The sequence below is a fragment of the Podarcis vaucheri genome (genome assembly GCF_965113315.1).
Source record: "Podarcis vaucheri genome assembly, chromosome: W".
In the NCBI taxonomy this organism is placed as follows: Eukaryota; Metazoa; Chordata; class Lepidosauria; order Squamata; family Lacertidae; genus Podarcis; species Podarcis vaucheri.
The window spans coordinates 37140322-37155927 of record NC_138757.1 but is presented as its reverse complement, the minus strand read 5'-3'; positions in this window follow the sequence as shown (position 1 = coordinate 37155927).

Below are 15606 nucleotides of genomic sequence, written 5' to 3'. Positions count from 1 at the left end.
CCTCCATCCTTTTGATAAGTATCAAATATCTCCTTCCATTACGTATTTGATTTTCAATCTATAGTCTTAAATTCACTCGCTGGTCGTATTGTTCTAACCCCGTCAATTCACTTTAGGCATTTATTCCAATATATTTCCAAAATTTACTCCAATTTTTCAGAAATTTCTGTTCATCCTTGTCAGGGGATGGTTAGCTGCTTGTGCTTAAAATTGTGCCCCTTCAGAGTTTGTGCGACCCCACAAACCTCTGTGTGTGACAGAGCTCCTCAGACATGTCTGCTCTAGTCACTAGTAGAGTCTGACAGTGGCTGTCTGCGGAAGCGCTTCCAGCAAAGAAGTTCCTTAACGGAAACGCGTCTCCTGGACTCACGACGTGGCAGCTTCCGGCGAAGCATGGGTCTCCCTGCAGTTGCTTCTGACACCTCCCCGCTATTTTCGCTCGAAGTGTCTCTCACCCCTTTCTCTCCCCTGCTGCTTCCTGCCTGGGCTGCTGCGTCTCTCTCAGCATTACTGAGATCCTCCTCCAGAGACCCCGCACTCCCCCTGCTGGTCCCTGCTTTGGCTGTTGACTCTCTCCCAGTCTCTGGGAGCCTTACCACTTCCCTTTCCTCCGATGTCAGTTCCCTGACATCCACCTCCCCTCCAGGGCCCCCCTCTCCCCCGCCCCTACTCTCTCCTCTGGGCGGTGAGGAGCTGAAACCCCTAAAAGAATCCTCTTCATCTTCAGACGTCTCGAACAATTCCCTCCATCGGTCTTCGTTCCGACTCGCTGAATCCTCCTCCACCTCGGAATCAGCGAACCCCTCCAACTCTTCTTCGTCGTCGGTGGTGGCGAAGTATTCCCTCCGGAACCTCGCCACTGGCTGGGGTTTTCTAGGGAATCTCTGATGAAAAGTTTCAATCAAAACCTCGTCATCTACATCCTCTGCCCTGACCCAGGTGTTTTCTGACTCCGGCTCCCCTTCCCACATTACCAAATACTCTACTTGCTCTCCCCTCCACCTGGAATCGAGAATCTCCGCTACATGGTAGCTGTGTTCTTTTTCCTCCATAGCTGGTCCCCTATTGACCCTCCCCTCTCTGTCCCCTATATACGGTGATAGCAATGATCTGTGGAACACTGGGTGCAACTTCATGTGGTTCGGTAACCGGAGTCTGAAAGCCACTGGGTTGACCTGTTGCGTGACTTCAAATGGGCCCAGTCTTTTGGGTCTTAACTTCTTACAACCTCCTTTAAATGGTAACCCTTGGGTGGACAGCCACACCTGGTCCCCCACCCTAATGCTTTCCCCTTCCCTTCTGGTTTTGTCTGCCTGCCTCTTATATTCCTCCTTCGCCCTGTTTAAATTAAGTTGGAGCTGGCGATGGATCGCTTCCATTTCTTCAACGAACTGTTCTGCGGCAGGAACGCTCCAGTTCTCCCCCTCCCCCCCTGGGAAGGCTCGGGGATGACACCCGTGATTGGCCAAAAAAGGGCTCATCCCCGTGGACACGTTCTCTGCATTGTTATAGGCAAATTCTGCCAACGCCAGCTTCTCCACCCAATCATTCTCTCTGTCATTCACATAACACCTCAAATATTGCTGGAGGACACCATTAGCTCTTTCCGCCTGCCCATTGGTTTCTGGATGACGGGCAGTGGAAAAATTCACCTCTACATGCAATAAGCTCATGAGCTTCCTCCAGAACCTGGAAGTAAATTGTTTCCCTCGGTCCGAAACCACCCTCAAGGGGGCACCATGCAACCGAAACACATTTTCCACAAACAATTTAGCGGTTTCCTCTGCTGTGACCGCATGTGAGCAGGCTATAAAGTGGGCCATCTTGGTTAACAGGTCTACCACAACCATAATGGCTGTCTTCCCTTTGGACCTGGGCAGATCAGTCATGAAATCTATTGCCACTGCCTCCCATGGTCTTTCCGGCGTGGGTAGTGGTTCTAATAAACCTGCCGGTGCCCGCCTCTCCCCCTTGGCTCGTTGACATCGGTCACACCCTCTCACATATTCACGCACATCTTCCCTGACCTTGGGCCACCAGAATTCCCTGGTAACCAGCCACATGGTTTTGTGTTGCCCAAAATGCCCTGCTGTGGGGCTATCGTGCAGTTGCTTGAGTACCTTTTCCCTCAATTCCCCTTCAGGTATGTATAACGCTCCCTTGTAGTACAACGCCCCGTTTCTCTCCTCAAAACCCCCGGGTTTGTCTCCCTCCCTCCTGAGACCCCTGAGTTTGTCCTGGGCGTATTCATCCTGCACCATTCCCTCTACCAGTTCCCTTTGCCCCACCAAAGCCGCCCCACACACCCAGCGGTCCTCGGGAATGACATGGGTCTCTTCGGGTGCACCCTCTCCCTCCAAATATTCAGGTTTGCGTGAGAGAGCGTCCGCCCTAACGTTCTCCGGGCCTGGTACGTAACAAATCTCAAAGTTAAATTTGGAGAACTCCTGGGCCCATCTCAACTGCCTTTGGTTGAGCACTCGCGCAGTTCTCCAATACTCTAGATTCTTATGGTCCGTGCACACTTGCACCTTCTGTTGTGCACCAATTAGTAGGTGCCTCCATCTCCGGAAGGCCTCATAAATCGCAAGAAGTTCCCGGTCGTACACCGTGTAGTTTCTCTCAGATTTGTTCAGCTTTCGCGAAAAGAAGGCACACGGTCGCCACTCTGACCCCTCCTTCCCCGGCTGCAGAAGAAGCACCGCCCCTATGGCTCTGTCAGAAGCGTCTGTTTCGATCCTCAGCTTTTTTTGTAAATCCACATGTAGAAGTTGTTCGTCAGAGGCGAAGGCCCTTTTCAGTTCCTCAAACGCTCGCTCCGCCTCCCCCGTCCAAACAAACTTCTTTTTGCTGCTGAGACAGTCCGTGATGGGCGCCGTCAGGTGGGCGAAGTTTCGGATGAACTTACGATAAAAGTTTCCAAACCCTAGGAACCTCTGCACATCCTTCTTGGTCTTGGGTGTTTTCCATTCCAGCACCGCTTGAACCTTGCCGGGGTCCATGGCCAACCCCTTGTCTGACAAGCGGTACCCCAGGAATTCCACCTCCTTGGTATGAAACTGACACTTCTCCAGTTTCACCCACAGTCTGTTGGCTTGCAGCCTGCTCAACACTTCTCTGACGTCTCTCACATGTTGCTCCTCATTCTCCGAATACACCAACACGTCATCTAAGAAGGCCACGCAATTCTTGTAGAGCAAAGGCCCCAGTACATGGTTCATAAAGGCTTGAAAACACGCGGAGCCTGTTTGTAATCCAAAAGGCATAACGAGGTATTCAAATGCCCCCAAAGGGGTGAACATGGTGGTCTTCCATTCATCCCCTTTCCTTATACGTATCAGGTTGTACGCCCCCCTTAGGTCCAGCTTTGTAAAAATCTTTCCTTTTCGCACCCTGGTCAAAATATCATCAATCCTGGGCATAGGAAAAGCCGCCGGCTCTGTCACTGCATTTAGGGCCCGAAAGTCACATACCAGCCTCGGCTTGTCCGTGTTTTTTTTATCCACAAAAAACACTGGGCTACCCCCCGCTGCCTTGGACTCTCTGATGAAGCCTCTCTTCAGGTTCTTGTCAATGAACGCTCGCAACTCCTGCATCTCCCTGTCTGACATGGCATACAACTTGCCTACCGGAAGCTGTGCTCCAGGGAGTAAATTGATCTGGCAATCAAAGGGCCTATGCGGGGGTAGTTGGTCCGCTTCCTTCTCGCTGAACACGTCGCTGAGATCAGCATACTGTGGTGGCACCTTCCCCTTCTCCATTACTTCCGTCCCTGCTAGGGTGGCTTGGGCCCCTGCTGACCCCTTTTCCGCCCTGCAGTGTTCTAAGCAGTGTGCGGAACCGAAGGAAACCACTCTTTGATGCCAGCCCACCAGCGGATCATGTAGGGCTAGCCAGCTCATTCCCAAAATAATGGGAGCGCCTCCCAAGGTGGCCACATTAAACGCTATCAGTTCTGTGTGCCTTGCCACCCTCATTATCATTGGGACGGTCTGCAAGCTGACGCCTCCTCCCAACAGTTCCCTGCCATCGATCGTGGTCACCTGCAGGGGGTTGCTTAAAGGGATAGTCTGTATCTGGTGCTCAGCAGCAAACTCCTTGCTCATGAAATTGCAGGAGCTGCCTGAGTCCAACAGCGCCTTTATTTTTAGGGGGTGTCCATTTTGCAGCTCTAGCGACACTTCAATCACTAGAGCAGGTCGAGGGGCTTCTGGCACTGGCACTTGGGGAAGGGGCACTTTCACTGCTCTTTGGCCTGGCTGCAGTGCCCTGCTGGCAACCAGGCGTTGGCTTTTACCTGCTCCGTTTCTCCCTGCTCTTCCCCCTCAACAGCTCCCACCATCCCTTGCCATTCCTTCCTCTGGGGGCAGACTCTGGCAAAGTGGCCTGGCTGTTGGCAGAGATAGCATTTCCGGGCTCCCTTTCCCTCCTTCTTCGCCCCCTCACTGGGCTTTGAAACTGCGCGCGCGCGGGCTGTTCCGATTTCCATCGGCTCTGCCGGCGGGAAAGCTGGCTCAGGAATGTCTGGAATGCGTAACTCCTTCCAACGTTCCCCTCTCCCTTCCCGCCTCTCCAAGGCTCTTGCCTCCTGGCGCGCTCCAATGGTCAGCGCAGATTTGGTCAGCTGATCCATAGACACCGCCCTGGGGCTCCTGGCCAGCTCGTCTTTCACAGCTGAAGAAAGACCTTCTTCAAATAGCATCTGAATGGGTGCTGCCGATAAATCCCACCCCAATCTGTGAATCAGCATGGTAAATTCAGTCCAGTACTCACGGACAGATCTGCTTCCCTGCTTGCAAGCCATTAGCTGTCTGCGCACCACCCCTTCCTCAATATCGCTGGAAAACATGATATCCATTGCACGAAAGAATTTCATAGTGTCCTTTAGGATATCGTTGTGCGTTGCCATCAGGGGTCGAACCCAGTCCCGCGCCCCCTTCTCAAGATGCCCAATTACGAACGCAACTCGCGATTCCTCATCAGGGAACTCATCAAACTGCACATTCAGAGCATATTGCATCTCAGTCCTAAAGGCATGGTAATCCTTGGGGTCCCCCCCAAACTTCTGCACCAACCCTGGTACCTTTCTGGGGAACTGAGTGGTTCTCCCCTTTTTGTCAGCATCCTGAGCCCTTCTCTCCTCGAGCCTCGCCGTCTGCAGCGCAAGTTGGACCTCCAGAGCTTGATACCTTTCTTCCAAGCTTGGACCAGCTCCAACCCCTGCGTCTCCGGTTCCGACTGGGTTGCTCATGATGCTTTCTCCTGCACAGGCAGCGTACAGAGTCTGTCAGACTGCTGTCAGGGGATGGTTAGCTGCTTGTGCTTAAAATTGTGCCCCTTCAGAGTTTGTGCGACCCCACAAACCTCTGTGTGTGACAGAGCTCCTCAGACATGTCTGCTCTAGTCACTAGTAGAGTCTGACAGTGGCTGTCTGCGGAAGCGCTTCCAGCAAAGAAGTTCCTTAACGGAAACGCGTCTCCTGGACTCACGACGTGGCAGCTTCCGGCGAAGCATGGGTCTCCCTGCAGTTGCTTCTGACACCTCCCCGCTATTTTCGCTCGAAGTGTCTCTCACCCCTTTCTCTCCCCTGCTGCTTCCTGCCTGGGCTGCTGCGTCTCTCTCAGCATTACTGAGATCCTCCTCCAGAGACCCCGCACTCCCCCTGCTGGTCCCTGCTTTGGCTGTTGACTCTCTCCCAGTCTCTGGGAGCCTTACCACTTCCCTTTCCTCCGATGTCAGTTCCCTGACAATCCTGATCTCTTATTTTACATGTTAGTTTGTCAAGCTCAGCATAGTTTACCATTCTAATCTGCCAGTCCTTTATGTTGGGGATGGTTTCCACTTTCCAATATTGTGCCAACATAATTCTCGCTGCTGTGGTGGCGTAGAGGAATATCGTCCTATCTTCCTTTTTAATTTCTTTATCCATCATTCCCAACAGGAAGGCTTCAGGCCTTTTGGGAAAGGTATACTTAAATATTTTTTTAAGTTCATTATAAATTAATTCCCAAAAGCCTTTCACCTTTTTACATGTCCACCATAAATGATATAGGTCACCCTCCACCTCGCCACATTTCCAGCATCTCTTATCTTTTAATCTATACATTTTGGCCAATTTCACAGGAGTGTGGTACCATCTATATAGCATTTTCCAGATGTTTTCTCTCAATGCCATACATGCTGTGAACTTTATGTTACAATTCCAAACTTCTATCCACCTTTCAAAATCAATATTATAACCAAAGTCAATTGCCCATTTAATCATTGCCTCCTTCACCTCCTCATCTTTTGTGTACCACTCTAGTAATATATCATAAATTCTAGACAGGGTTTTATTATTGCCTTCTATTACTTCTATATTAAATTTTGATTTTTTTATCATCAAAACCCGCCTTCCTCTTATCCTCTTTTAACAAATCATTCACCTGGTGGTATTGCAGCCAACCAGTGAATAAATTTTTTATTTCTTCATAAGGTCTGAGTTTGGGCCCTTGGTCAGTTTTTCTTAACATTTCTTCATAGGTGGCGTTTATCTCCTCCATATTTATTTTCTTAATCGTTAAGACCTCTATTGGTGAAATCCACCATGGGGTTTTTCTTTCAAGGAGGTTTTTGTTCCTTTCCCATGCTTGATATAATGGTCCCCTAAAAATATGGTCTAAGAAACTCTTGTGAACTTTCACTTTCCCATACCAAAGGTACGAATGCCATCCGTACCAATTATGAAAGCCTTCCAGATCCAGTAGCTCTCTATTCTCCAGTTTTATCCAATCTTTTACCCAATATATACAAGCCGCTTCATAGTATAAGCTTAGGTCCGGGAGAGAAAAACCCCCTCTTTCTTTTTTGTCTATCAAAATTTTCATTTTTATCCGCGGCCTTTTCCCCTGCCAAATATACTTTGCCAAGGCTCTCTGCCACTCTTTACATTGTTTTAGGCCTTTAAGTATGGGGATGGTTTGGAATAAGAATAACATTCTAGGCAGAATGTTCATTTTAACAACAGCTATCCTCCCCAAAAAGGAGAGTTTCATCCTCCCCCAAATTTCCATGTCTTTCTTTATACTCCTCCAGGTGGCATCGTAATTATCCTTGTATAAATTTATGTTCTTAGCTGTAACCCAGATCCCAAGATATTTCACTTTCTTAGCTACCGCAATTTTGGTCTTTCTTTCTAGATCTATCACTTCTTCCTTTGTTAAATTTTTAACTAACATTTTGGTTTTGGTTTTATTTACCTTAAGTCCTGCCACGGCTCCAAATTCGTCAATTTTTTGTAAAGCTTCTTTTACGCTGTTTTTTGGGTCTTCTAAGGTTAGTACAATGTCATCTGCGAAGGCCTTGATTTTGTATTCCCTCTTTCCTACCCTGACTCCTGTGACTTCTGTTGCCCCCCTCAGTCTCTTGTTTAATATTTCTAATACTGTTATAGACAATAGAGGGGACAGGGGGCAGCCTTGTCTAGTTCCTTTATATATACTAAAATATTCTGTTGTGGTGTTGTTCATTACCAATTTTGCCTTCTGTTCCTTATATATAGCTTCTATACCTTTTCTAAATTTCTCTCCCATTCCCATCATTTCCAAACTTTTCTTCAAGAAATCCCACGAGATGTTATCAAACGCTTTCTCAGCATCAATGAATACCAAGGCCGCTTGTCTATCTATGCTCATATCCAAATATTCAATAATGTCTATCAGGTTCCTTACATTGTCCCTTAGTTGTCTCCCTGGGAGGAAGCCCGTTTGATCTTTATGTATTCTGTTGTTCAAAACCTTTTTTAATCTTTCTGCCATTATATCTGCAAATAGCTTATAATCATTATTTAGTAGTGAAATTGGCCTATAGTTTTTCACTTCTAAAGTATCTGCCTCTTTTTTGGGAATCAAAGTAATATATGCTTCCTTCCAGGTATTCGGGATCCTTCCTTCCTTTAATATATTATTCATCACTTCACCTAACACTGGGGATATTTGGTTACTTAGTGTTTTATAATATTTGGCTGAGAGCCCATCTGGGCCTGGCACTTTCCCGTTTTTCATCTTTTTAATAGCCTTCTTTATCTCTTCTTGGGTAATTTCCTGGTCTAATATCTCTTTTTCTTCTTTTGGGATTTGTTTTAAATGATGTTCTTGCAAAAACTGCTCTATTTCTTGTTTTGTTTCATTTCCTCTTTTATATAAGTCCTTATGATATTTTTGAAATATCTTCCTTATTTCTTTTGGCTCTTCCACAATCCTTTCTCCTTCCCTTATCTTACTAATCGTGTTTTGTTTTCTTCTTTCTCTTATTTGCCACGCCAAATATTTGCCTATCTTGTTTGCGGATTCAAATGTCCTCTGGTTCATCATTTTAATTTTCCATTCTACCTCTTGATCAATTATTGTAGAAAGTTTAGCTTGTAATATCTTTATGTTCTGTTTTGCAGTCTCCTCACTGGGGTTGATGGTTAATTTTTTTCCATTTTCCATAATCTGTGTTAGGATCTGTTCCTTCTTTGACTCTTTTTCTTTTCTTACTTGGCTATTTTTCTGTATTAAAAAGCCCCTCATAACTGCCTTTCCTGCGTCCCACACCGTCTCTATAGCAGTTTCCCCGTTTAAATTCCATTTAAGGTAATCTTCTATTGTCTCTATTGCCTTATTTACGATCTTCTGATCATTAAATAGAAATTCATTCATTCTCCATCTAGTTGTTTTAATATCCTTGCCTTTCAGCTCACTGTAAACCGCATTATGGTCAGATATAATTCTTGGGAGAATTTCTGATTTAATTAAATTCTGAGTTAATTCCTTCGAGATCCAAATGCTATCTATTCGCCCCCAGCTCTGATTTGGGTTTGAGAAATAAGTGAATTGTTTTGTAGTGGGGTTTTTGAGTCTCCATGCATCAATTAATCCCAGATTATTTACCATGTCAAAAAAAGATCGTGGTAATTTACCTTCCTTCTTTTCTTGTTTTTTTGTTAGCTTATCTAAATTTGGAGACACCACCCCATTAAAGTCACCCATTAAAATCATTTTTTGATCCATCCATTCCATCAATTTATCTCTTAATTCAGAATAGAAGGCAGATTTTTTATCGTTTGGAGCATATATTCCAACGGCGATTATTTTTTCTCCCTGAAACACCATCTGAACAATGATTACTCTCCCTTGATCATCTTTATATAATAGTTGTGGCTCATATTTTTCCTTAATATATAGTACCACCCCTCTTTTCTTCACTCTATCTGATGTCACAAAGTCTACTCCCAGTCTCTTATTGCATAATAGTCTCTTATGCTTATTTATTATATGCGTCTCTTGGAGGCATATTAAGTCATAATTCTTTTTCAATAATACATGTGTAATCTGGTTCCTTTTGTTTTTATTGTTCAGTCCATTCACATTCCAGTTTAGTATTTTTAATGTCATCTGTTCTGTAATATAAATTAACTTATCAAACCTATGCGCAATCTACTGTTCTTTGTCTCCTTTCTCTAGTTCTTCTCCTTCTCCTTTTGAGCTCTCCTCTCTTTCTTCTTCTTCACTCCCCCCATTTTCTTCCCCCTGCTGGTTCCCCACCTCCTCCTCTCCCATCATTTTCCCCAGGTCCTTCTCATATCTCCTTGCGAATTTTTGTAGTTCTGAGATGGTAGACAGTTTGAACTTTTTTTCTTTGAAATAGAATGAAATGCCTTCCGGAAACTCCCATCTGTACAGGATCCCATTTTTCTTCAATTGATTTGTTAATTTTTTATATGGGTCCCTCCTTCGAAGAAATCTTGAAGGAATCTCTTTATAAATAATAATTGGGTTTCCTCCAATATATAACCTTTTAACATAATTCTGTTTCAAAATTTCATTTCTTATCTCCAATGAATTAAACATGGCTATTACATCTCCTGGCAATTTTTTCCCTCTGGCTTTTGCCGGTTTTATTCTTATTCGGAATATGTTTACCAGACCATGGTTTATCTCTTCTTCTTTTCTATCTAACCATATTGCCAGCTCTTTCACCACTTTAGCTCGGATATTCTCATTTAAGTCCTCTGCTATTCCTCTAAATTTTAAATTAGATTGATTCTGGCGCATCTGTGTCATAGCCATGTTGTCCAACAACTCTTCCTGTGTTGCTCCTATCTCTTTAATTTGTAGTCTAATCCTGTCCATCTCTTTCTTACTGTCTTTCGCGTCCTTTTGCACCCCCTTCACTGAATCCTCCAAACCCTTAGTTCTTACCGAGAGGTCCTTAACCTTTCCTGTCAATTCTCCCACCACTTCCTCCAGTTTCTTATCTAGAGTATCTTGAACCTCTATCAATTTTCTCTCAATATACTGTTCATTATTTTTAAATTCCTTTCTTATTTCGGCCATCAAGCTATCATAATTTCTGATTTCTCTTGCCTCCTTCCCCTCTTCTTGTCTTGAAGGCCTCCTTTCCGCTGGTGTTGCCACCCCCTTCTTAGAGCCGTTCGGCATTTGTATATTTGAGTTTAAGTCTTCCTAATATACTATAGGGGTAAGGTATAGAGGTAACCAGGCTAGCGTCCCTCGGATAATTGCAGCGAGGGTCCAAAATTAATTAAATTGATACAGTGCAAAAGTTAACTCTTATATAAGATCAAGTAATAATAATACAATACAATAATAGTACTATTTTGACTGGACCTAAGTCAAAACAGGTGTTTGAGTCCTCGAAGTCTTATGATTAAATATGGTAAGCACCTGGACCACCAAAACACCTCCAAATTCAGGGGATTCTCATGGGTAGGGATTCTACAAAGACATATTCTTTAGCTTTGCATTCCGGGGTGTATGTCTCTTTAAATCCCAAAAAGAGACAAGAGAGTCACAGCCGTCTCTGAAGACCAAGAGCGAAATAATAGTACGGTTTTGACTAAATCTAAATCAAGACAGATGTTTGAATCCTCAAAACCTTATAACTAAATATAGTAGGCACCTGAACCACCAAAACGTCTCCAGATTCAGATGATTCTCATGGGTAGGGTCCTGCAAAGGCGTAGTCTTTAACTTTGCATCCCGGGGTGTATATCTCTTTAAATCCCAAGGAGAGACAGGAGAGTCACAGCCGTCTCTGAAGATCAAGAGCGTATCCAATTAGTTAACGAAGGTGGACCCCTTTTAGCTTACACCGTATGGCAATCTTTTCACAGTCTCACAGCCTTTAAACAAGGTTTAGGCACTTTAAACACAGTCTCACAGTTCCAATCTTTAAACACAGAGTGCAGCTAAAGCACCTATCTCCCCTGCTCCGTTTGAGTCCCAATTCTCCCCAGTCCTGCCATTTAGAAACAGAGAAGCTTCCACTAAAATCCGTGCTGGCTATAGCGCTCTCCTTCCTGATGAAACAGAAAAGTCTTTTTCCCCCTCTCTCTAAGCCGTTTAATAATTCCGCTGTAACTGTTACCTTGCCTCAGACTTTATACTTTGTGTCTGAGGTCTTTCCACCACACCACACTCACTTGGCGGTTTGTTTTCTTCTTTTTGTTTCCTCCTCTCTCCCAGCGTCTTGCTATACTCTCTTATCACCTTATCGCCAGAGATGGATTCCTCCTCCTTTTCCACCAACTTATTCCTTCTCCGCTGGGTTCTTATCCAAACATTCCATTAATCTTACCCTAATTAATGTTCTCCAATATTTTCTTTAGTCTCCACTGCTTTTTCCACAGTGTTTTTATAACTCCTTCCCAGCTTCTCCACTGTTGTTGGAGGTCCGCCGCTTTCCCTCGGAGCTTGAGGCTTCACAGCATGGAGTTGTTGCCTCCCCTTTACGCTGCAGCTCCAGCCTTGTTAAACGCCGGCAACACAGGCGAGCACAGACAGCATCGCAGGGTGCTTGTCCCCCAGGATTCCCTCCTGTGGTTTCGGGGTTCACGTAGCCTTCATGACCCCTCTAAATCTCCACGCTGTTCGAGACTCCCCCGGAGGGGTTATCTCGCGCTCCTTTTCCGTGGCCGCGGCGTCCCGGCTAGTCACATGAGTTTCTTGCAAGCAAATTATATCCAAATGTTCTTTTTTCAAAATATGAAAAATCCTTTTGCGTTTTTCCGGGGAATTTGCGCCATTAATGTTCCAACTATATAGCTGCAGAGACATCCTGTATCACTCTGTTGTTGCTTTTTATGGGGTGTCTTCTTTCTTGTCCAAGTCCGAGGGTGCTGGTTCTTTCCCAGGTTGTGGTGGAGGCCAAGGAACTGCTGTTGTTCCCTTCTGCAGGTCCTCTCCGTGGTCGTGTAGGAACTTCTGGCTGTCCTCTCTCGTTTTAATTTTAACCTTCGTTCCTTTGTAGTTAAATGATAGGCCTTGTGGAAACTCCCACCTGTAAGGTATCCCGTTGCTTCTCAAAAGTCCAGCTAGGTCAGTGTAGTTAGCTCTGAGATCCAATAATTGTTTAGGAATATCCTTGTAGATTTCTGCTCTTCTGTCCTGGATCTCAAGTGATTTGTTAAAGTGGAGGTCTAATATTTTGTCTCTCTCCTGTTTGGTCCTTAGAATAATCAAACAATCTCTGGGCCTGTCCTTCCTGGCAACTCTTCCCAATCTGAACGCGGTTGTTATTTTAAAATCTTTGTCTTCGTTTATACCCCAGAATTTAGAAAATTCTGTTGTCAAATAGCCGATCAGATCCTCTTTCTCGAGCTCTGGGCTAGAGCGTAATCTTAAATTATTTTCTCGATTCCTCAATTCCACCATAGACAGGTAGGCCTGCTGGTCACTGATGTGCTTGTGTAGTGGCCTTACCTCTCCTTTCAGTTCGTCCACTTTCTGAATTGCTTGGTCAGCTTTCTCGTTTGCAGCCTCGGCCAGTTTCCGGTTTTCAGAAGTGGCGTCTTTTAAGTTCCCAATTGCTTGTGAGTGCTGAGCCACTTGTTCAGATAATTTAGTAATTGAGGATGTGGCTAAATCAATTTTTGCTGTTTGGTCGTCAACCTTCTTATTTAAGATTGCAAATTGCTGTAACATTTCATCTAAAAGGGTGCCAGATCCCCCTGCTGCCATATCCTCAGTTGTTGGCTGTTCAGCTTCCTTGGATGGAGCTGTTGTTGAAGGTACAGCTCCCTGTAGAACAGCAGGGACTGAAGATCTGCGAGACTGGGAAGTCAAAGTTGTTTGTACAAGTTGGCCTTTCCCTGCTTTCGACGCAGCTCTTGCTTTTGGATGGCCGCTCATACCACAGCTGTCTATGAGTCAAGGTCAAGCTGTCAAATATTCCATGGGAAAGACAGTCTCCAAAGTAGATAACAAAACAGCAGAGAGTCAAAACAAAGTTAGTTCCCAGGAGTTTGTAAATCCAAAGCTCCACTAGGTGGAGTGTTGTTACAGTTCAGAAGGAAAAGAAGAAAGTTTTAGTCGCCATTAAAGTTCCAGCAGACCAATAAATTAACCATAGTCCTTAAAACTTTTCCACTTGCAGAGCCCTTTCAAAGCTGCCACAAAAGTCTCATCTGAAGGTGCAAGATACAGTTGCTTAATTGTATCATCCAATATTGCCTCTAGGTATCTGTTTCACTTTATAATTTGTATCCGCAAAAGCAAAAGCAACCCTTTTCCCCTGCCATCCCGGGGCTGGGTTTTAAAAATTTTTGAAGTCCACCAAAGGAGAAGGTTTCCAAATTATATTAGCACATTAGCATAAAAAAGATAGAAAAAACTTGCCTTTCCTTTCAGTTACTAGTTCCACCAAACGCATGCTTCCCAATTTAAAGTCCCTTTCTGTTGCTTCCAGCCTGTCAGTTCCTTTGTCTTTGATCTCTAAGCACTGCCGGGAGACGGACTTCCTTTTTCTCGTCCCCCGCTTTCAGCCAAATTTTATAATTTGTAGTTCCAAAATGAAATGTTTCTTACTCACGAGTAAGTAGTTTAGAGTCCAGGATTTAAGGAAGAAAGGTCGGCGCTCATCATCATCAGCCGCGCGGCTTCGCTCCCGCAGAAAGAGCGATGTACTCTCAGCACCGCTTCCCCTCCGCGCTTCCGGAGCCCCTTACGGGGTCCCTTCTTCGTTTTGGGGGTCGCTCCAGGTGCCCGCCGAGTCCCACGGCCACGAGCTCACTCTGCTCGTGGTTTTTCTTAATGGATCGTCGCTGTGCCGTAGCGAACGATCCTTTCCTGCGGAGCCCCTCTTCAGAGACTGAAGAGGACCGCCATTGCTTGTTTCGCGCCGCCTCCAGAAGTCCAGGAGCAGCACTTTTCTCAAGGGACAGAAGCGCACGACTTCCCCCTCCCACTTGCCGCCCTCCCCAGTCTTTCTCCGGCGGCTCAGTTTAGCGGCTCATCCCTGGTGGGAATTCGTGTAGCGCTGCTTGCAGAAGGAGAAGTGGCTGGCGCTAGTGGGAACTCCCATTGTTCTTCTCAGGTAGGACTTCCGGGATCCAGACGAACGTTTTACCAAAAAGTATGGCTCAACTACTGATTTCCCATTTAAAGGATGGCAAAAAGACCTAAGTTTGGCAGACAGGTGAAAAAAACCACGAATTACATTTAAAGTTCTGCAAGATGCAAAGGAAAGCTTGCGTTTTAAACTTGCATTTTAAAGTTTGTTGCTTGATGCTGTTAACGGAATGGGGGATATTGAGAAAGAAGAGACTTGGAATTAGAAGGTTAGGATTTCAGGGTTAGATGGCTTGGATATTTGTGGTAGATCAAGTCAGAGTAAATGCGCACCTTGAGAACCACTGTATTAGACGTGTGTGGCGTATTAAGAATCTGAAAATAGATATAAAGTTAGTTTATACACAAAGACTCTATTTTGGGTTTCACCAGAAGACACTTTTTATAGACAAAAGGGTGACGGATAAAGAGAAATGGTTAATCTATTGAGAGTTCTTAAAGCGGAAACAGGGAGATTGTAAAATTTAAACAAGGGGTTTTTCTTTTACACTCAATAAAAGAGGGTTGGGGTGTTGTTTATGGGTTCTTTTTCCGGGGGGGGAGGGTCCTGCACCACTGGGTTTTTCAGGTATTCAGAGACATTGTGGATTTTAGGACTTAGAAATGGGTCAGCAGCTTCATTTGGCAATGCCAGAAAAGACGGCCCCTTCAAATTCTGTTTCTAACGCGTATAATAATTTAATAATTATATTTTTAAATTATTTCTACCTGGCCCATCTGGCTGGGTTTCCCTAGCCACTCTGGGCGGCTTCCAGCAAAAGATTAAAAATACATTAAAACATCAGTCATTAAAAGCTTCCCTAAACAGGGCTGCCTTCAGATGTCTTCTAAATGTCATATACTTGTTTATTTCTTTGGCATCTGGTGGGAGGGCGTTCCACAGGGCGGGCGCCACTACCAAGAAGCCCTCTGCCTGGTTCCCTGTAACTTCGCTTCTCGCAATGAGGGAACCACCAGAAGGCACTCAGTGCTGGACCTCAGCGTCCAGGCTGACCGATGGGGCTGTATTGAAGCAAAATAGGGGGTGGCGTAGGGACTTTGCACAGGTGATTGATGGTCAAGAAAAGGCAACCTTTATGCTGTTTTATGTCAGGAGTTGGGAATACTAGAAGTAGTACTCCTTTTTCCACGTTCTTACTTCCTATACTGCTTGAATGGAAGAGGAAAACTTCACTTCCTAATTAATTATGTTAAGCGAGGCAAATGTTAGGTC